General features: G+C 43.2%; 1 long non-coding RNA gene across 3 annotated transcripts; it reads left to right on the top strand.

Moving 5' to 3' along the window:
• The first annotated feature begins 213 nt into the window (after window positions 1-213).
• LOC106587524 (uncharacterized) lies at window positions 214-20,733 on the top strand. Of its 3 annotated transcripts, none has more exons than XR_001324462.2 (3): window positions 214-271; window positions 7,662-7,737; window positions 20,318-20,733. It is a non-coding gene; the product is annotated as an uncharacterized lncRNA (long non-coding RNA). The 3 variants fall into 3 exon arrangements; XR_006762246.1 differs by lacking the exon at window positions 20,318-20,733 and adding an exon at window positions 12,827-12,852; XR_001324460.2 differs by lacking the exon at window positions 20,318-20,733 and adding an exon at window positions 10,122-10,220.
• Window positions 20,734-22,656: the final 1,923 nt, after the last annotated feature.

The raw sequence follows: 22,656 nt of genomic DNA, 5'->3' as shown, positions 1-22,656 counted from the left end.
TGGTGTTAATGTCTACATCCAAGAGAATTTTAAATAGTCAAACTTTTACCCTTAAGCTATACGTTTTTAGGATAATCTATATAATGCACAGTGAGCTTGGAAGCACATTCCGGGACATCTCGAAATTTGTCTTAAATACTTCAAAAGCATTTCTGTGGTATTTGTAATTGTAGTATCTTGGTTGTGTACCTTGATCAACAACACAACCTTGCGTCTGATATTTCAGACTCCAAGTGAACAACATTCTTCTGCATCCAGTCATTGTGGAATGGTAAGTTGCAACTTGTTTCTGTTTGCTGCATTTTCACTCCCTGAGATTCTGCAGTGTTAACTATATGATTTTTTTGTCAAATTGGAGATTGAAACACTTCTGAAATGACAGACATGCTCATTATCTCTGATTAATAAATTAAGGTCTGATTGTTTGACAGAAATTGAATAAAAAAATGGTGCATAAAACTCGAAACTGAGAAAAATCCAAATATTGCTTTGATAAAATACTGAAATGCTGCTTTGATGAAAGATTAAATGAACAGTAATGAATCATTGTTAATTGAAACTTCATAGAGAAATGTAATCTCTTTGGACCCTCTGTAATTCTGGAAAGAGTGGGAGGTTCTGTAGTCTGATGTAATAAAGTATAACAGAGTAACTGCATCATTCAACTCTCTTTCAGATTACATGTTACCTTTCTCACTGATTTGACATAATAATGTTTTGCAGGAGGTCGTTTTCCATCAGAACACATCCATCCTGTTATAGATCATTTTTTATATTGGCTACCACTATTTAAGAAGTTTTCTTTGAAAAAAGTATTTGTGAAAGACATTCAAGACCTATTTCTGAACCGTTCGGGGTCAATTGAAAAGCTTTCATCTCTCAGACTTCCAGATTCCAGACAATCAGGAGGAGCAGCTGCATTTTGGAGATGTTTTTTTTTGTTGCTAAATTTGATCAGTAATTTAGTTTGAATCTGCAGGTGCCCAGCACCCTTTTATGATTATGTTCGTGGCGTGTTAGATACAGTAGGTTGTGTGTGGTCAAAGGCCAGGCAAATTATAAGCAAGAGTTAATGGTCAAGCTATGAAAAATCTCCATCCTCAATTTTCCTCTTTAAGCCTCACTGCCATTTCAAATGGCTTTCTACATCTCATTTGGTGCATATTTTTGTATTCCATATACTGTTGAAAGATCTCAGTCCATACGCCTCATGATTGCACCCCTTGAACTGTAAAAACGGGTTCCGGTTATTTGTGTTAGTGCTCCTTCTATGAACCTAGATGGCCCAAACCTGAAGCTCTGATTTTAAGGTGTCAGACTTTCTCCCCAGTCCCTCTTAAACATGTTATTTTGTAACCAATGCTTTGATATCTATGCATAGTCACTTTACCCCTACCTACATGTACAAATTACCTTGACTAACCTTCTTCTTTTTTTTTTTATTTCACCTTTATTTAACCAGGTAGGCAAGTTGAGAACAAGTTCTCATTTACAATTGCGACCTGGCCAAGATAAAGCAAAGCAGTTCGACAACATACAAAAACACAGAGTTACACATGGAGTAAAACAACATACAATCAATGATGCAGTAGAAAAAAATAATAAAAATAAAATAAAAAAAATAAGATTATATACAATGTGAGCAAATGATGTGAGATAAGGGAGGTAAAGGCAAAAAAATGCCATGGTGGCAAAGTAAATAAAGTATAGCAAGAAAAAATCTGGAATGGTAGATTTGTAGTTTGAAGAAAGTTCAGAGATAAAATATAAATAATATGGTGCAAAGGAGCAAAATAAATAAAATAAATAAATACAGTAGGGGAAGAGGTAGTAGTTTGGGCTAAATTATAGATGGGCTATGTACAGGTGCAGTGATCTGTGAGCTGCTCTGACAACTGGTGCTTAAAGCTAGTGAGGGAGATAAGTGTTTCCAGTTTCAGAGATTTTTGTAGTTCGTTCCAGTCATTGGCAGCAGAGAACTGGAAGGAGAGACGACCAAAGGAGGAGTTGGCTTTAGGGGTGACCAGAGAGATATACCTGCTGGAGCGCGTGCTACAGGTGGGTGCTGCTATGGTGACCAGTGAGCGGAGATAAGGGGGGACTTTACCTAGCAGGGTCTTGTAGATGACCTGGAGCCAATGTGTTTGGCGACGATTATGAAGCGAAGGCCAGCCAACGAGAGCGTACAGGTCGCAGTGGTGGGTAGTATATGGGGCTTTGGTGACAAAACGGATGGCACTGTGATAGACTGCATCCAGCTTGTTGAGTAGGGTATTGGAAGCTATTTTGTAAATGACATCGCCGAAGTCGAGGATTGGTAGGATGGTCAGTTTTACGAGGGTATGTTTGGCAGCATGAGTGAAGGATGCTTTGTTGCGAAATAGGAAGCCAATTCGAGATTTCACTTTGGATTGGAGATGATTGATGTGAGTCTGGAAGGAGAGTTTACAGTCTAACCAGACACCTAGGTATTTGTAGTTGTCCACAAATTCTAAGTTAGAACCGTCCAGAGAAGTGATGCTGGACAGGCGGGCAGGTGCAGGCAGCGATCGGTTGAAGAGCATGCATTTAGTTTTACTTGTGTTTAGGAGCAGTTGGAGACCACGGAAGGAGAGTTGAATGGCATTGAAGCTCGTCTGGAGGGTTGTTAACACAGTGTCCAAAGAAGGGCCAGAAGTGTACAGAATGGTGTCGTCTGCGTAGAGGTGGATCAGAGATTCACCAGCAGCAAGAGCGACATCATTTATGTATACAGAGAAAAGAGTTGGCCCAAGAATTGAACCCTGTGGTACCCCCATAGAGACTGCCAGAGGTCCAGACAGTAGGCCCTCCGATTTGACACACTGAACTCTGTCAGAGAAGTAGTTGGTGAACCAGGCGACGCAATCGTTTGAGAAACCAAGGCTACTGAGTCTGCCGATGAGGATGTGGTGATTAACAGAGTCAAAAGCTTTGGCCAGGTCAATGAATACGGCAGCACAGTATTGTTTCTTATCGATGGCGGTTACGATGTCGTTTAGGACCTTGAGCGTGGCTGAGGTGCACCCATGACCAGCTCTGAAACCAGATTGCATAGCGGAGAGGGTGCGGTGGGATTCGAAATGGTCGGTAATCTGTTTGTTAACTTGGCTTTCGAAGACCTTAGAAAGGCAGGGTAGGATGGATATAGGTCTGTAGCAATTTGGGTCAAGAGTGTCACCTCCTTTGAAGAGGGGGATGACAGCAGCTGCTTTCCAATCTATGGGAATCTCAGACGACACGAAAGAGAGGTTGAACAGGCTAGTAATAGGGGTTGCAATAATTTCGGCAGATAATTTTAGAAAGAAAGGGTCCAGATTGTCAAGCCCAGCTGATTTGTAGGGGTCCAGATTTTGCAGCTCTTTCAGAACATCAGCTGAATGGATTTGGGAGAAGGAGAAATGGGGGAGGCTTGGGCGAGTAGCTGTGGGGGGTGCAGTGCTGTTGAATGCAGTAGGGTGGAAAGCATGGCCAGCCGTAGAAAAATGCTTGTTGAAATTCTCAATTATAGTGGGCTTATCGGTGGTGACAGAGTTTCCTATCCTCAGTGCAGTGGGCAGTTGGGAGGAGGTGTTCTTATTCTCCATGGACTTTACAATGTCCCAAAACTTTTTAGAGTTGGAGTTGCACGAACCGAATTTCTGTTTGAAAAAGCTAGCCTTGGCGTTTCTAACTGCCTGTGTGTATTGGTTTCTAACTTCCCTAAAAAGTTGCATATCGCGGGGGCAGTTCGATGCTAATGCAGAACGCCACAGGATATTTTTGTGTTGGTTAAGGGCAGTCAGGTCTGGGGAGAACCAAGGGCTATATCTGTTCCTGGTTCTAAATTTCTTGAAAGGGGCATGCTTATTTAAGATGGAGAGGAAGGCATTTAAAAAAAATAACCAGGCATCCTCTACTGACGGGATGAGGTCAATATCCTTCCAGGATACCAGGGCCAGGTCGATTAGAAAGGCTTGCTTGTTGAAATGTTTCAGGGAGCGTTTGACAGTGATGAGTGGAGGTCGTTTGATCGCTGACCCATTACGGGTGCAGGCAATGAGGCAGTGATCGCTGAGATCTTGGTTGAAAACAGCAGAGGTGTATTTAGAGGGCACGTTGGTTAGGATGATATCTATGAGGGTGCCAGTGTTTGCGGCTTTGGGGTTGTACCTGGTGGGTTCATTAATAATTTGTGTGAGATTGAGGGCATCAAGCTTGGATTGTAGGATGGCTGGGGTGTTAAGCATGTCCCAGTTTAGGTCACCTAGTAGCACGAGCTCTGAAGATAGATGGGGGGCAATCAGTTCACATATGGTGTCCAGAGCACAACTAGGGGCCGAGGGGGGTCTATAGCAGGCGGCAACGGTGAGAGACTTGTTTTTGGAGAGGTGGATTTTTAAAAGTAGAAGTTCAAATTGTTTGGGTACAGACCTGGATAGCAGGACAGAACTCTGCAGGCTATCTCTGCAGTAGATTGCAACACCGCCCCCTTTGGTCGTTCTATCTTGTCTGAAAACGTTGTAGTTAGGGATGAAGATTTCAGAGTTTTTGGTGGACTTCCTCAGCCAAGATTCAGACACAGCTAGGACATCCGGGTTGGCAGAGTGTGCTAAAGCAGTGAATAAAACAAACTTAGGGAGGAGGCTTCTAATGTTAACATGCATGAAACCAAAGTTATTACGGTTACAGAAGTCATCAAAGAGAGCGCCTGGGGAGTAGGAGTGGAGCCAGGCACTGCAGGGCCTGGATTCACCTCTACATCCCCAGAGGAGCAGAGAAGAATAAGTATGAGGGTACGGCTAAAAGCTATAAGAATTGGTCGTCTGTGACGTCCAGAATAGAGAGAAAAAGGAGCAGGTTTCTGGGGGCGATAAAATAGCTTCAAGGTATAATGTACAGACAAAGGTATGGTGGGATGTGAGTACAGAGGAGGTAAACCTAGGCATTTAGTGATTATGAGAGAGATATTGTCTCTAGAAACATAATTGAAACCAGAAGATGTCATAGCATGTGTGGGTGGAGGAACTGAGAGGTTGGATAAGGTATAATGAGCAGGGCTAGAGGCTCTACAGTGAAATAAGCCAATAAACACTAACCAGAACAGCAATGGAGAAGGCATATTGACATTAAGGAGAGGCATGCTTAGCCGAGTGATCAAAGGGTCCAGTGAGATTCAGACAGCTAGCCGGGCCATAGGTAGCAAGCTGGTGGAAGATGGGAGGGAGGTCTGTTTTTAGCCACCTCGTGCGTTTCCGTCTGTGGGTTAGTGGGGTTCCGTGTGGAAGGGGGGACCAGTCCAAGTTGGCAAAATAGTTAGTTATAGTGGCCCAAGAAAAGTGTCCGATAGACCTATTCAGATCGCAGCCGAAAAGACAGCTAACGATTAGCGGGCCGCAGATGGGCGATCAGGTTACGTCGCGACGGAGGGGCCAGTTGGATAACTCCCTCGGGCAGATAACGTCGGTGGTCCAGTCGTGAAGACCCGATGGGGCTCCGCATCGGCAGTAAAACGGGTCAGGATAGGTGAGTTGTAGCCCAGGAGACACTTCAGCTGGCTAGCTCAGGAATAGCCCAGGAGTGGCTGACGGAACTCTTCAGCTGGCTAGCTGGCTAGCTCCGTAATAATGTGTGTTAATTCCGTGACCGACGTTGCCAATAGTCACTCAGGTAGCAGCTAGTTAGCTGCAAGATCCAGGTGTAAATGTCCAGAGCCTGCGGTAGAAATCGGGGAAAGGAGAGAGAATAGGTCCGGTATGCTCTGGTCTGAGTCGCGCTGTACAAAAACTGGCGATAGCTTTTCGAGCTAATGGATAGCTGAGGACAGCTAAGCGTGGCTAGCTGAACTTCAACGTTAGCCAGTGAAAATGGCTAACCTCTTGCTAGCTTCTGTTGTGGAATTCAGATGAGGTAAATAATACTTTCTTTTTTAAATTGGTGAGGCGGGTTGCAGGAGAGTGCTTTGAGGTTGAGTTTTTAGAATAAAAAAAAATATATATATATATATATATAAAAAGATAAGTGAAGAAAAAAATATGTAAATATATATATATACACGGGACACGACAAGAGGAGGGTAGAGGACGTCTGAACTGCTACGCCATCTTGGGAAAAACCTGTACCCCTGTACATTGACTCGGTACCGGTAACTCCTGTATATAGCCTCGTTATTGTTATGTAATTGTATTGTGTAACTTTTTATTTTATTTTTTACTTTAGTTTATTTAGTAAATATTTTCTTAACTCTATTTCTTGAACTGCTTCTTTGGTTAAGAGCTTGTAAGTAAGCATGTGACAAATAACATTTGATTTGATTCTGCAGTTTTACCAAAACGTCTCTCTGTTGTACAGGTAATTAACCAAAATTAAATTTAAATGTCACCTTTTTTATAACCACTATAGTTTAAGTCAATAAAAACATAGTGTTAGTTCTAGAGCATCTTTACTCTCAGACCCACCAGTGAGACAGCAGCCATTGCAGCATCAGCCTCCTGAGGTAATTGTGTTTATGCTGTCAGAAGCAGTGCTTTTCCCTGGGCTGTTTTTGGCCTCCCAGGCAGAGCCCTAAGCCAGTCTTCTCAGCTGTAATGGTCTTCGTGCTTGTCTGGCTGCCCCTGGCATTAGGCTCAGACCTTTACCTCTATAGGAAGAGGGTTCATTATGGCTACACTCCTCTCTGCTGCAAACTTTCCATTTCTTTCTCTCCTTGCTTATTACCAAAGAGAGTTCAAGGGCCTTACCGTCCTGATGAACTGCCATTTTCTCAAATGAGCTAAATCACCATTCAGTCACGTCTCCTAGGGGGGAATGATAGAAATCATATTTTTAGGCATGAGAGTTTTTGTGTAACCAGGCCTTTTTGATGTAATGCATATTTACCAGTATGATGTGTGTTAGTTTGAGGGGTTGATTAGGGACATGAAATGTAACACCCATTAGAATAGTTATGTCACAGTGCTCTGTAGAATATCCACCCGTAACCATTGGTTACTGCTTATTTTCTTATGTGGAACTATTTTTGTAAAGTCTTAGTAGTCTACTTTGGCTGTTTCACTCTTGAGTCATCTGAGGTGGTGACTGCATCTCTAATATGAAGAGAATCATTAAGACATAAATGGTGGTAGGAACCATGACCAAGAATAGAATCAGAAAAACACCTCAGAAGCTGATTTCCCTGTGAGCGTGTGTGTGTGTGTGTGTGTGTGTGTGTGTGTGTCAGCAGTGAGGAAAGGATGAGTAATGTGAGTGTTAGCTGAATTCCTTATACACCTGTTTATTGAACTTTCACCTCAACATCGACATAGATTTACTTCCAATGCTGTGAACAGATGAGCTTTCGTATCACTTGTTCTATCACAGCCCCCACTCTAACACATACACCACACACACACACACACACACACACACACACACACACACACACACACACACACACACACACACACACACACACACACACACACACACACACACACACACAGCTTTGGCTTTCTTGGTGGTACTGCTGCCTCTGGCTGGGTGCTATACTGTAGACCTAGATAATGTGTGTTTGTGCATGATAAAATATAGTAATCTACACCTGGCATGCTAACGTTAAGCAGTTGATCTAATCTAATGAACATAGAGAAGAGGCCCTTGACTCCTTGTTCCTTCTCTCCTTGCAGCCGGCTGACTAAGACTGACATGGAGCTGGAGGTGCTGCGATACACTAACCGGATTTCCAGTGAAGCCCATAAAGAGGTAAAATCCTGCAGGACAGACAGATAGACATACCTGCCACAGTGGGAGAAGGAGCGCCAGATTCTGGCTCATCTTCTTTTTAAAGGGAGGTATCTGTGCATTTTGGAAATGGGATGTCAGGATCTTCTGAGGTGCAGCATTCAGCCAATGAATATGTTCTAAATGTAGAAGAAAGTTTACAGCCTGCTAGCAATGTAACAGACGTGAACCCACTATAGCGTCTTGATGCTACTCTATACAGATTACATTGGTTGTATGTACTAGGACTGTAAACATAAAGTACTGTAAACTACAAAGATAGCCTACATAGCTACATACAGTATCTTAGGCACCAATTCCCACCTTGCAACTACTGGGAACATCAACCACCAGGCACTATAGTGTGAACCTAAAAGGCATAGCCATCCCATATCCATGCAACATGGCAGGATCATGGTATTAAATCCCATTCTACACAGGCTCGTAGTAATAAAAGCAAACACTACAATGAGGACGATTCATACAGTCCCTCCTAACAGTCAAGCTGGGCCAACCCTGGTCCCATTAAGAAAAAGGTGCCTAGAATGGTTGGGGTTCAAAGCTCTACCCTCCATACACTCTCTCGTGTTATCCAGGAGAGAGTGTATTCTCAGTTTCTCAGAGAAATGCAGGGCAGTCAAGGAGCAGAAGTGAAATGTGCCTTTGGAAGCTTTAGAGTAATTGATTCATCCAGATTGATGGTCACATACTGTAATGGAAATAAAATAATTGCTAGCAGTGAATTAAAATATGAAAGGGGTTTATTCTAGGAAATGCAATATTAATGCACTTGCTGGCTTTTGGCAAAATAAATTAAGAATGTGATGATAAATAGATATTGAGTTGGGTTGTCATCTTGGCTCCAAAATAACAAATACAAATTGAGCCTGACGACTCCTCTTGATCAATGGAAAACAATTTGATGTTGAAATCTCTAGGTGTCACGACTTCCACAGAAGGTGGTTCCTCTCCCTGTTCGGGCGGTGCTCGGCGGTCGGCATCGCCGGCCTACTAGCCATCACCGTTCCTTTTTTCCTTTTCTGTTTGTTTTGTTTGTGGTTCTTTCACACCTGGTTTCATTTGCCTTAATTTCTGTGTGTATAAGTACCCCTGTTGCCTGCCTAGGTTTGTGTGGGATTATTCATGTGATGTTGCTCGTTAAGGTTGTGCCTTATTTGTTTTCACGTATTATACCAAGTGTGTATAAGTTTAGGAGCGTTGTTTTTTTTCCCCCTTCCTTCCGTGAGTACTGGTTCCTCTGTTGTCTAGGGCGTTTATTTTGGTATTGTACCTGACCTGTATGTTTGTGAACTTGCCTATTAAATAACGCATCTCGGACATCTCTGCTCTCCTGCGCTTCACTCCTTCACCTACCTATAAACACAAGCTCGTCACACTAGGTAGTATTTCCCACAATGGATGAAATACTTGAAGAATATTTAATTAATTATCTCAATTCTATCAGAATACAATATCCATAGAATATTCTAAAAATAATAACAAGGGGAAAAGATTCCATATTTAGACAGTTAAAGTTAAATGTTCTTCCAGTCTCCACGTCCTAATACGTGCTGGATATACCCCAAATATATTCCCCTGCACTGCAGGAAATGTTTCCACTGCCCCATCACGTGTAGGGTTGTCCTTGACAGACAAGGCCAATCGTTGCTCCAGGTTTGCCCGACCTTGAGCAGCCTGAGGCGCTGAATCTGCTTTGTGGTCCCATTTTCTGCAATATAGCCGTTGATGTATATTCACTGACATTGGTCTTCATAAGTGCCAGTATCACGAAGGACTTATAAAGACAAATACCTCTGCTTTTCTGCTGGCCGATGTTCTCTCCTTTATTGCTGCATACCCTCTGAGAGAGGTACAGGACTCTGGAGGCGACAATGAAGTTAAAACAAATGGATCCTGAATGCAGAAATTAATTTCAAAATCCAATAGTGTTATGGTTTCAATAAAGTTTAATTGAACATTAAGTTTCACAGAGAACAAACGCTATTGGGCATTCTGGGTAAACATCTAAATATAACTAACCGGAAGCAGTTAATCAGCTCCCTTGCCCCTATACTGTAATATTAATTATACTGTTATAGTCTTGGAATGCGATGTGAATTATTGTATATTACTCTTCTAGTCATGAATGTTAAAACAATGTGTAACAGAACAATATGATTATTTTAAAGAAGGAAAGGCACAAGTCTTCTTTTACTATTCACATGAGATTTAGCATTTGGACATTCAGTGTGTCTACCATGCAGGTTATGCAGGTGAAACCAAGATACCACTGTTGAAATTGATTTTAACTGAGCTAATTGAACAGTGTAACAAAATACACTGATGTCCCATCTATTGGCCAACAGGGAGGATGTTTTATTCTGGAGCCCCTATATTCTGTCTCCAGCTGAGGGATGAAGATGTGCGCCCTGTCCCAAGGCCTCCCCAGTCTTATCAATCTGACTAGAGGAGGGCTGTGTAGACGTTTGATCCTTGGTCCTGCTTGATGAGAAGGCGGTGTGCAGAAAGATGTTAAAGGCTCTGGGCTGGGGAATACTGACACTGTATTAACTTGATGTAGTGTATTATAACAGGATCCAGATGTGACGTTGTCCCACTTCCACTTGGAGCTCTTGCACTAAGTCAATATGGATGGAGCTAGGAGGATTCAGTGACACGTTTGGCTGCAGTGTCCTTCACTGTTGTTTTCCCATTCCACTGCTCGCTCTGATGATGTAATTTGTCATCATAGAAGAAGCTACTACAGCTCAATGATAAGAGCACTGCCGCATGTTAACATATTTTTTTTTATAATGTTATAGTTTTCTTTGTATAATCTTCCCTGGTTTTTTATCCTTTTGGACATCTGAAGGCAGCCAAACTTTTTTGTGTATAACTAAGCAATAAACTTCCTTCCTTCACTGGCATAACTGTTTAATGAGGCAAATTATTTCCTGGGATGAAAATGTCAAAGTGTGAGTAGGGTGGAAGAAAATACATTTACATGTACTAGTATGCTTCTCTGCTCTGCCTGCTCTGCCAAGGTGACTGGCTTCAGTTGGACTTGACAGGGTCAGCCTTCCTGAGCACTGTCTTCCTCCTGGGACGTCATTAAATTTCTGTTTCCAGCACCTGAGCCTCTTTGACGCCTCTGGTCACGTCCCTCCCTGACTCCCTGCTCTATGATGTGATGTCCTCGTTCCGTGGCCCCGGCTCAAATTGAAATCAAGAGTTTCTCCAGAGGCTGGTCCTTCAGTGTTGTGGAGTCTAGGGGGGGGTGCTTGCTGGCTGTGTCAGACGGCCAAATAAAACAGGCCTTTTCCAGATCATTGCAACGCTTGCCCTAGATTATTATAGTACCATATCACAGATAGGTTGTGTTCAGTAGGCACGAAATGGAAGAAAACAGAGTGGATCAGGGAGGTACTATCTGAAAATGTCCTGTAAGAAACATATTGTAATGACCTGGCTAGATCGTAAAGGAACAATTGTCCAGACAGAGGATTTAGTTTACGAATTGACGGTTTATTAACCCAACTTCACACAGGCTACTGTTTGGCCGTAGCCCATGCCAAATAAATGAAGGATACCCCTATAAAACAACCGTGACATTCTCTTGTGAAGCCCAGACGTAAGAGCGAGAACAATGGCTAAACATGGCATTCCTGTGGTTGGCAGATAGCAGGTTGACTGGCATGTCGGACCCCGCAAACTCTGGTTACTGGTAAGTACAACACAACCAACAAACAGCATAACACACAGCTGTCTGTGCAGGTCGCTACAATGTGTTTTAGTTTTCCAAAGCATAACCCTGAGTACGTGGACTGCAGATTTGTTCTCTTGTTCTGTGCATGTCCATGGCTAGTGTTTCTTTCTGAAGCATTTAGTGAAACGTGTTTCTATTGAACTGAAACACTGTAACCTTTTAGCTGTGTTACACTGCAGACTATATCAGAGGGGACAACACAACATTTCCAACTTTCAAATGAAACAAAACAATTGAGCTGATATTGAATTTACTACTAGTCTACTGAGACTACAAATACACATCGGTAATTTGTGTTTGTCTTCGTTCCTCATGATGTCTTGAGGCCTTGAGTTAGAATGGCATACATAGTCTTGACAGTCTCTACGGTGTAGGCCTGTAGCATTTTGTCTAGTCCCTGACAAATAGAGTATATGGAGTCACATTTATTTCTCCCATTTGGAAGGTAAAACGCCTGAGAACTATCTATACCAGTTGTACAGCAGTACACATTGCACTGTCATGTATCAGTGTGCAGCGGGTAGGACGGAGTCAGGCGCAGGACACAGAACTGAGTAAAAACGTACTTTACTCGCAAAATCACAAACTAATTCCAAACAAGGAATAATAATCCAGCTCAACACAAAAGAGCGACCACATAACAAAGAACAAACACGCACAAAACCATGTGGGAACCAGAGGGTTAAATAGGGAATAAATTGTAACATAATGGAAACCAGGTGTGTACAATCAAGACAAAACACATAGAAAAAGAAACGTAGATTGGTGGTGGCTTGAAAGCTGGTGACTTTGACCGCCGAACGCCACCCGAACAAGGAGAGGCACCAACTTCGGCGGACGTCGTGACAGCCACATCATACCAAGTGTTATCTTGATCCACAGTTCCTATTATAACTTGCTATTATCTTGGCTAAGACGCTTAATCCATGAGTTTGAATAAGTGGCTCTTAACTGTTCAAATCGCCTGCAATTGTGAATAATCCCCCTTGTCCCTGAAGCATAATTTTCCTTTCTGTCAGACAGTGAGTTTTTTGGGACTTGAGTAGATGATAACACTTATCTTATCACATGGAGTTAATAGCATGTCATTTGCAGGCTATTGCACCTCATTTTCCAATCCAGAATGAAACACTCCCACAACCGCCCTCACCTCTCACAGTGTAGGATGGATGAATTACAACAGTGAATAGAAAATATGCACGATTAGCCTTTAGCCACAACAATTACTTTAAAGAGAACAACAAGTAGTTCTCTACAATTTTTCACAAACAGACAAAATAAAGTGTTGTTGTCGTTTCTCTTCAGATAATGAAGCATGTGAGACACAGACAGAAAGAATATGAAATGGAGAGGTGAGAATACATGTTGTCTATATATGTCACTGTGTGTACAGTACCATATACTGTGAAATACAATACTTTAAACACATCTTAGTGTGACAATACACTGTTAAGAAAATCTATTGTTTGGCCAGAGGGTTAGGCCTTTGCACTGTACTGCACTGTCTGCCCTTAAAGGTGATGGTAAACCAGTATGTTCCTGATCTATCAAGGGGTGTTCCTCTGGCTGAATTACATTCACAGCACTGCTGATAAGACATCCTACTTCCCTCCCTACTGCCCATCACAACACCAGTTCACTGAAATCTATTTGGCCCCTAAAAACAAACTGAGATAAGCTGTGGTGCTTTGTGTTCCATCTTGATGGGATTCTTCAGACTCTGGACGCTGTCAACGGAAAAGAGATAGAAATGCCAGGTCTGTGTCCGAAATGGCACCCTATTCCCTATATAGTGCTATGGACCCTTCTCAAAAGTAGTACACTATATAAGGAACAATGTACCATTTTGGACGCAACCCTGGACTGAGTTTGAGCTGCTGCAAAACACAAATGGGAGTTTAAAGTACGTAGTTGTATAGGTATCCTGTCTGACTGCACTGCTGACCAGACCACTCAGTCTCATCTCACTGCTGTGAGACTGACCTGCTTTTCTTTCTGACATTATTCTTGGAGATTCCAGTCAGTCTGGGGAAAGGAAAGCTTGGGCTGTGTGTGTGGGTGTGTGTGCTGGAGTATGTAAAAATATGATTGTTCCTGTGACCAAATCCCTTTCCTAGCACTATGCCCATCTACCTGTCCACTGTTTGGTCTGGCTGGGGACAGCGACAGCTTCTCCTGAGTACTTTAGCTTGAGGGTCTGTGATGTTTATATGAGACACTGGCTCTGCTGACCGTACTCCTAGCATCCTAGTCCTCTCATCAGTCTCACTCTCAGCCTCCATGACATCATCATATTAGCTTTAGATGGGGGATGCTTCTCTAATGTCTGTGCACTAATCAGTACGGAGAGAGGATCTGACAGAACAGGTGCAGGTAGTGGAGAAGGAGGAGGTATTGTGTCTGAACACATCAAGGCAAGGCTGCTTTGGCTGCAGGGCTGGCAGAGAGGTCACGCAAGGCTCTATCACTGAGGAATGCTCAGTGACAGAGGGAAAGAGCCAGTGACCCAACACTCACAGTGTCCACACACCATCATCCACTCTCACATACCTCCTCCCCCACCCCACATGGCCTCCACCTACTACACAAAAACCTCTGGAGTTGTTGCAGAGTCCACCGCTGCATTCACAGGCTACTGTGACAGACGTAGCCTCTAGAATCCTCCACAAGGATAATGATGCAATATTTCTGCATCATCGACAAACAAAGAGCACTCTCTGCAATTTTGAAAACCTTTTTATAGAGGCCTAGATACTGTAATTAATGAATTAACAAGATAATAAAGTATTCATTGTAAGTAATGAATTAATATGTTTTAACATAGTTTTTGCATGGTGGGGAGTGGCGGGAGGTGTATTATCCATTGGGATTCAATCTGTCAGGATTAGTGAGCAATTTTATTAATTGAGTTTTGTTGCTGTGAGCCAGAGGCTCTTAACAGCCAACAATGCTGCAATTTATTTTGAAAGTAATTATTTATTTTGGTACTGTTATGAAGGATGGGTTTGAATAATTATTACCCCTAAATTGGATTTTCCCCCCGTGCAGACAGTGCTGGTGTCCTTGCCTGAAGTTTGAGTTTGATTAGTGACATGTTATCCATCTTCAAATCAAACCCGCCTTGCAGTATCTATGCAGTGGCATTGTAATGGCTGGAATGGAATAAATGGAACGGTATAAAACACATCAAACATATGGAAACCACATGTTTGACTCTGTTCCGTTTATTCTATCCATTACAATGAGTTTGTACTCCTATAGCTCCTCCCACCAGCCTCCTCTGGTGTATTTATCTCTCCACAGAACAGTGATTTAGGAAGAGGTGAATGGCGTGTAGGGGACACAGTAATAGAGCACAGCTCCTCTGTGGTTTCCTCTGTGGAAACATGTGGCAGTAGGGTGATGATGCGTGTCAGGGTCTGGCTCAGGGAGGGATGTCGTGAGGTTGGTGATCACGGTCAGGAAGCAGCCCGGGGGCTTAGGAAGAGATGCATGATGGGAGGTGAAGGGCAGAAGAGCTGGAGCTGAAAGACAATGAAGATAGGATTAGAGTTGAGCACTCTCATTGCAGTACAAACTACGGGGGAAGATTATGTTGCTTTTTCTCTGCTAGCTAAGCATTTTAGTAAAAATTTTTTTTACAAAGGATTAGTTAGTGATGTCTGAAACTTTTTAATTGTGAGGTTGATTAACTTTTACAATTACTTTATATACTTTTTACATTTAATTAATTGTATCATTCACTTTTCCTCAGGTACTCACAGTGCTAGCAGATAAGATGCAAATAAGATGACTTGATTTACTCAATGTTGGGACTTAGTGTCCATCAGAATCTTTTCAAACTGGAAAAAGTTTCAGTTATATGTTTTGTATCATAGAACTATACTAACCTAAATACTGGTATACAGACAAATATCTGGGTTTTAAGCTTAGAGTTGAAAAAACGAATATTTCAGGATTAAAATAGTTATATTGATTCTCTCTGAGGGGAAACAACCCTGCTATTCTGGTCTTTTATTACTAAAAGCTACACTTAATAGATTTTGGTCTTGCTTTCACTGAGAAGCTAAACTGCGGCATAAGTACCCCTGTGCTTATTCATACCAGTGATAAATACTTCTAGAATGAAAGAAAAAGGGGAGAAAGAGGCAGAGCTTTTTTTAAAGTAGAATAGGTCTCTTTCTCATACTACTGCTGTTAGACCACTTCTGTCTCAAAGATAGGACAGGTGTCAGATCTCCAGTTAGGGAGGCAGCCATGAGCCTGGAGGTAGAGAGAGAGAGAGGCTAACCCACCATAGAGCTATCCTCTCTCCTTTCTCCATGCCTAAAGGTAGAGAGGCTAACCCACCATAGAGCTATCCTCTCTCCTCTTCCCCTCGGCTGGACAGCCCAGGTGGCCTTGGCGGGATTTTTGCTCTTATTAAATAAAGGCCTTGTGAATTTAGTGAAAGTTGTCCACTGCTGTTTAGATCACCAGGGAGATGGAAGGACAAAGCGTGTGTACGTTAATGAATAACTCACATTGGTCCCTCCTTCCCAGGCAATAGCTTTTGGAAATGCACAATACAAATAAATATCCATTTGACATTGCATGCTAGTTCATTATTAAGGAGGAAAACAGGATGTTTGGACACAAGACTCTGTAAGAGTACTTTTGAAATAGTCACACAACCTTGGAAAGCCATTGAAATGGATTGGAAAGTTATTTTCAGGACATCATCCTCATGTCCTTCACTCTCAATGGATCATTATGCTCTACCATGTCTTTCTACTAAGCACTCGTATGTGACTCATCTCGTCAATCTTTTAAGGTGCTCCAAATTGCATTTTAACAAGGTCAAGAGAAAATATATAAATAATAGGATTTTGATAATCATTTTTAATCCCGCTCTGTTGTAACACAAATAAATATTGTATTTGTTAATTTAGATTTGATCAATCTCATTGGCTGGAGAATAAATTGTTTTGATCCCTAAACTCCCCACAGAAGGATTAACACTCCTTCTGCGTTGTGCAAATATCAGATCAGAACCAAGTTGGAATGAGGCTGTGTGATTGGACAAGGAAGTGTAGGATCTTTACCCCAGTATGCTTTAGGTCAAGTTCAGGGAAGTGTGACCAGAGGATTGGTTCCTCAGGGAGCAATTACTGTAGGCCTCACTAAAGAAAGTTGGGATGGGAGATAGTCTGGAAGGTGTCAAACAATGCCGTAACCCCTTGTCAGCTGTAAGCCTATTGGCCCTACTCCAGATAGGAGAGTAAATCCATTTGAATTCAACCACTTTTTGACAGCACCCCGTTCAATTTGAACAAGTGCTCAGAAAGGGACGTTTTGGACCTGAATGCCAAAACATTCAAGAGATAAAGGTGCTCAATTTTGACCTATTTTGCATACCACCATACCATGAGACATCCATGTCTTCAATAATGGAAATATATAATTTAAAGCTTACAAACACAGTTGTCAAACTATTTAATAATTTCTTGAAATGTTTTTTAGTAATACTCAAATGTCAATTATCTAAAAACGCATACTCAGATCTTTTGCATATTCCCTTATGTTATAGCTTAGACCCTGTTCTTCTGAGGTTTATGTGTTTTGCCCGCCATCGTTTGAGACACAACATGCTCTTGAACATTACAACAAAATAAAAAACACCTGGTCACATAATTGGGGTGACAGGTAGCCTAGTGGTTAGAGCGTTGGGCCCGTAACCGGAAAGGTTGCTAGATCGAATCCCCGAGCTGACAAGGTAAAAATCTGTCGTTCTGCACCTGAACAAGGCAGTTAACCCACTGTTCTTAGACCATCATTGTAAATAAGAATTTATTTGACTTGCCTAGTTAAAAAAATAAAAACAAATCTGTCCATGCGAACTACAAGGTTTAGATAGCTAGTTAATTTACACGTGTAGGATCTTAATTTGAGCCAGTTTGCTACAGCAGGAAAATAATCCTGGTGTAGCAGGAAATGTGGATAATAATTCATTTACATTTTTGTAGGCATTGATACATTCAAGTCTGAAATTTCAAAGTGTAAATTACAAACTTCAGAAGCCTTTTTAAACACTACAAGTTTTACATTTCCTGCATCCTGCAACAGGATGAACAAATTAATATCCTACATCTGTACTTACCTAGCTAAAAAACGTTAGCTGACATAGGATAGTTGATCTACAGGAAATGTATGACAGGTTAAACTAACTAAGGTATTTCAGTGACAGAGGAAAACTGCACATGTACTACAAATTTCAAAATGGAAAATTGTGCATTCTACTATTACCTTCCCATCCATAGCCAAGTTGTTTGATTCATCGCGCAGAATAAAAACCTTTCTACTGAAGGTGTAACGCCTGCTCCTTCCCTCCGGAGTACGACATCGCCAGAATAGTAGCCACCATTCCTGGAGTCATCATTACGCACACCTGGCACTCATCATTACGCGCACCTGTGAATAATTATGATTCACACCTGGACTCCATTACCTTCAAAATTTCCACCCCTTTATATGTCACTCTCCCATGTTCACTCACCAGTTTGTATTGTTCTTGTGTATCGGCATACTGCCTTATGTTCGTGTCTTGTTCTTGGTTTTGTTGTTTTATTCAAATGTTTCACCTGCTTCCGACTCACTGCTCCATCATTACAGAATACCAACTCAAAATATGGAAGCAGCAGGACAACTGATGATCTCCCAGATGATCAATGAACAAGGTGACCTTCTTTGTCAACACCATGATCAGCTGGCTCAACTGGGGACGGCCATGGAAGAAATTCTCCGCAGTCTACAACATCTCAACAGGGGAGGATATTCTAGAGCCAGTCTACCCAACGAGTCAGCACACCAGCCCATTCAGCAACCCGCTCAGGTCAGCGATGCCCATCTATCCCTCCTGGAGAAATATGACGGGACACCATCTAAATGCCGTGACTTCCTCCTTCAGTGCTCCCTCTATTTCGCACATCAGATGGGAGCTCTCAACACCGAGAGGTCTAAGGTTGCCACAGTTATTTCTCTGTTGACTGGGTGGGCATTGGAATGGGCTACGGCCATCTGGGAGAGAGGTTAGGAGGAGCTCGAGTCTGTGTGGGGTTCATGGCTCTGTTAAAATGTATTTTCGATCAAAGGTTTTTGGGGTTTGCCAACTTTTACAGCTGCTTCATCAGGAACTTCAGTGCTTTCGCCGCCGCCCCTCTCACTTCCCTGCTTACCGGTGGGCCTCGTAGGTTGGTTTGGTCTCCAGCAGCCGACGAGGCCTTTTGTCTCCTCAAGGGGCATTTCATCTCTGCCCCCTTGCTAAAACACAGATTCCATTATACCTTTTGTGGTTGAGGTAGACGCATTGGAGGTGGGTGTGGGGGCAGTTTTGTCACAAAGGCAGGGGGACCCACTAAAATTGTATCCTTGTGCTTTCTTCTCGAATAAACTGTCCCCTGCAGAGAGGAATTAGGACATTGGGGAGCTCTTGGCGGTGAAGTTGGCATTAAAGGATTGGAGACACTGGCTGGAGGGTGCCAAGGAACCATTTGTCATCCTCATCGACCATCAGAACCTTGAGTACATACAGACAGCGAGGAGACTGAATCCGCTCCAAGCCAGGTGGGCTCTTCTTCACCAGGTTCGACTTCACACTGACCTATCGCCCAGGTTCTAAGAACATGAAGGCCGATGCCCTGTCCCGTATCTATGATTCGGGAGAGGTTCCTATCCAGAGGGCACCCATAATCCCATCCTCCCGAGTTGTGGGTCCAGTGGTTTGGGATGTAGATGTGGACATCCGCCATGCTCTAGAGAGGGAGCCTGCACCCTGGAATTGACCTCCAATGCACATCTACGTTCCCACAGGGATAAGGGATTGGCTGCTGACCTGGGCACACACAGGTGTTGTCACTGGACATCCAGGTATTTCTCGCACCATCCATTCCCTCACTGAGAAATACTGGTGACATACCCACCTTGATGCGGAATGTCAACTCCTGTTCTGTGTCTCCTTAAATCAAGTCCCCCCGGAATGCTCCAGCAGGGAAGCTTCTGCCACTTCCCGTGCCTCAGCAACCTTGGTCCCATCTATTCATTGACTTTGTTACTGATCTTCCCCCTTCTGATGGTTTCACCACAATTCTGGTGGTAGTGGATATATTTTCCAAGACATGTCGATTCTTCCCACTGCGCTCCAGGTCACTGAGGCACTCTTCCAGCAGGTCTTCCGGCATTATGGCCTTCCGGAGGACATTGTCTCAGACCGTGGCCCCCAATTCACATCCCGAGTATGGAGGGCCGCCTTGGAGAAGCTCGGCGTCACGGTTAGCCTCCCATCTGGTTATCGGCCTCAGTCTATGAACAGGTGGAGAGGATGAATCAGGAGCTAGGGAGGTTCCTGAGGAGTCACTGTCAGGACCGGCAGGGTGAGTGGACACGTTTCCTTCCTTGGGCAGAGTACACCCAGAACTCTCTACCTCACTCCTCCACTGGGTTGATCCCTTTCCAGGGAGTTTTGGGTTTCCAGCCGGCCCTGGCCCCGTAGACCCTGGGCCAGACTGCGGATCCTGTGGTAGATAAGTGGTTCCATCAGAAGGAACAGGCAGACCGTCACTGCAGTGAGACCTCTGTGTTCCATCCTGGGGATCGTGTCTGGCTCTACCGGGAACATCCCACTCCATCTGCCCTGCAAGAAACTGAGCCCCCAGTTTGTGGGGCCGTTCAAGGTTCTCCGGAGGGTCAATGAGGTGACATACAGTAGTGACTGGGTAATTGTATCCTGTATCTCACCCTCTTTTCATGTCTCCTTCTCAGGTTGGTGGTTCCTGGTCCCCTAGCTGATGCTGTCCCCCACCCCCCGGACATCAAGTGAGGCCCAGCGTATGCTGTCAGATCCTTATTGGACTCCTGACGTTGTGGGGGTCAACTCCAGTATCTGGACTGGGAGGGGTATGGGAGGCGTCTGCTCCTCCCCTCCGGCGTACAACGTCGCCAGAGTACTAACCAGTCATCATTACGCACACCTGGCACTCATCATTACACACACACCTGTGAATCATTATGACTCACACCTGGACTCCATTACCTTCATAATTTCCTCCCCTTTATGTCACTCTCCCATGTGCACTTACCAGTTGGTATTGTTCTTGTGTCTCGGCGTACGTGTTCGTGTCGTGTTCTTGGTTTTGTTGTTTTATTAAAATGTTCACCTGCACCTGCTTCCGACTCACCACCCCATCATTACAGAAGGTTTGTACACGTGATTTCATGGAAGCCTCTTGATAAGGATGCTTGTCTTAAACAAATATTACAATATTGCGGAATCTTGCTAAGAGTTTTTCTTGTATTAAGTATAATTATATTTAAAAATGTTTTCTTCCTTCACGTTGTCTCTTTGACAGCACTGAAGAACACTGTAAACATGTAACAAGGTGAGCTTGTTCTCCCAGGAACAAAAGACACATAGTGACAGGAATTCTGTCAGATTAATCAAGGAATACAGCAGTTGTTATGGTTATCAATAGTGGCTGGGAGACAGTGCAGGTGACAGGGGAACTGAGAGTTTCAGGGTATAAGGCTCAGATCCATCCCAGAATTCATTGCTGTAGCTCAGCAAACTTACTGGGAAACATTCAGTCAGCCGTGGTTCTTACATCAGGCAAGTAAATTCACTCTCTTGCATTAATTAGACAGACTACTGTGTGTATAGTGGCCCACCTAGCAGCAGTCATGAATATTAACTTGAATGGTCTGAAAAGCAATTTCTGTAATCCAACCTTCAAGACTCTCCATGAGCTCTATAGCTATGAGATGCCAATTTTCCTAATGAATGTTGATCATGCACTACAGATTATCTGGTGAATTTTATTGAAATGTAGCATTCTATATCTTCTGTGGTCACTGGTCGGTATGCCCATCTTCCTCCATGGTGTTTGGCATTTGTGTCATGCACATTGTTCTCTACCCAGCCAGGCGCCTCCATCGCACTGAGTAATTAGAAGCATCTCGAGGATTTAATGAAGAGGCGCTCGCTTGATGGCAGCAGCGCTTGAGACATTGCTAGTGGCTCCGACTTCAAAGCGCAGGGAGACATGGCTCCAACAGCAAAGGCCGGGAAAAGCTACAAGAAAACAAGTCGTGGCTTTTCTTTTGATTTGTGGCCTGCCACGGCACTTATTGATACAGATGTAGGACCTTAATTTGACCTAGGTATGTATATATATATATATATATATATAATCCTGCAGCAACAGGATTTTAACGTTTAGTCTACAATGTAGCTTAATTGGTGGTTAGGCTATTAGCTAGCCAAAAGTTAGCTACATGAAAAGTGCAATACTGTTATTTTTAACCGTGTGTTAGTAGTGGGTATTCAGTGAATTTATTTAAATCACGAAGCAACTAAAGTGATCAAATTAAGATCCTTCATCTGTAGGTCTGCAGGAAAGTAAAATCATGCCAGCCAGCAAGGGCATTTAAAAGGCTGATCAGTGTGGCATTGCGTTGCGCCCTTGGGCGGTGGGTGTCATCAGAAATGGAGCCTCTGTAATGATGAGTGGGTGGTGAGATAAGATGGGCCACATGATTTTCCAGTCAGAAGCCATACTACTCCCCTCACCCCTTCCTCCTCCGTTCTCTCGCTTTGAGTCTGCACCTCAGCCTTCCAGAAACAGGCTCGTTTGTGATCAGTGTGTTTCAGTGTTTTAGAAGTGTTTTAAGTAATGTATTAGATTGCTGTAAACCTGAAAACATGTCTTTACAGGATAAGTTATGCACTCCATATGCACCCATGCATAGAAGTCCCATTTTACTTTTTTGTAGGTTACAATGTTCTTCAGACATTCAGGTATGGACCTTCGCTAGAGTTGTTGGTTCTTAGAAGTACTTGTCTTGTGGGGTCACATAGATAGCGAGCTAAAATCAGTGTGCCAGGCTTTGCCCAGAGGTTATAGGATCCTTTGAGATAGCAAGCTATAGTGTGGGGCAGTCGGACAGTGGAGGAAGCTTAGCTGTTAGCAACACACTGATCACGTTACACCTATACACTGAATGCCTGTCATGCGGGGTCACATACAGTAGATAGCGATGTGCTGGGCTTTACTAAGAAGTTATCCTTTGAGAACTTGTTGTATGGGGCCATATACTGTATTAGA

This window comes from Salmo salar, chromosome ssa26, assembly GCF_905237065.1.
Source record: "Salmo salar chromosome ssa26, Ssal_v3.1, whole genome shotgun sequence".
NCBI classification, from domain to species: Eukaryota; Metazoa; Chordata; class Actinopteri; order Salmoniformes; family Salmonidae; genus Salmo; species Salmo salar.
The sequence above is the reverse complement of the archived record's forward strand: the minus strand, read 5'-3'. Positions and strand labels throughout refer to the sequence as shown.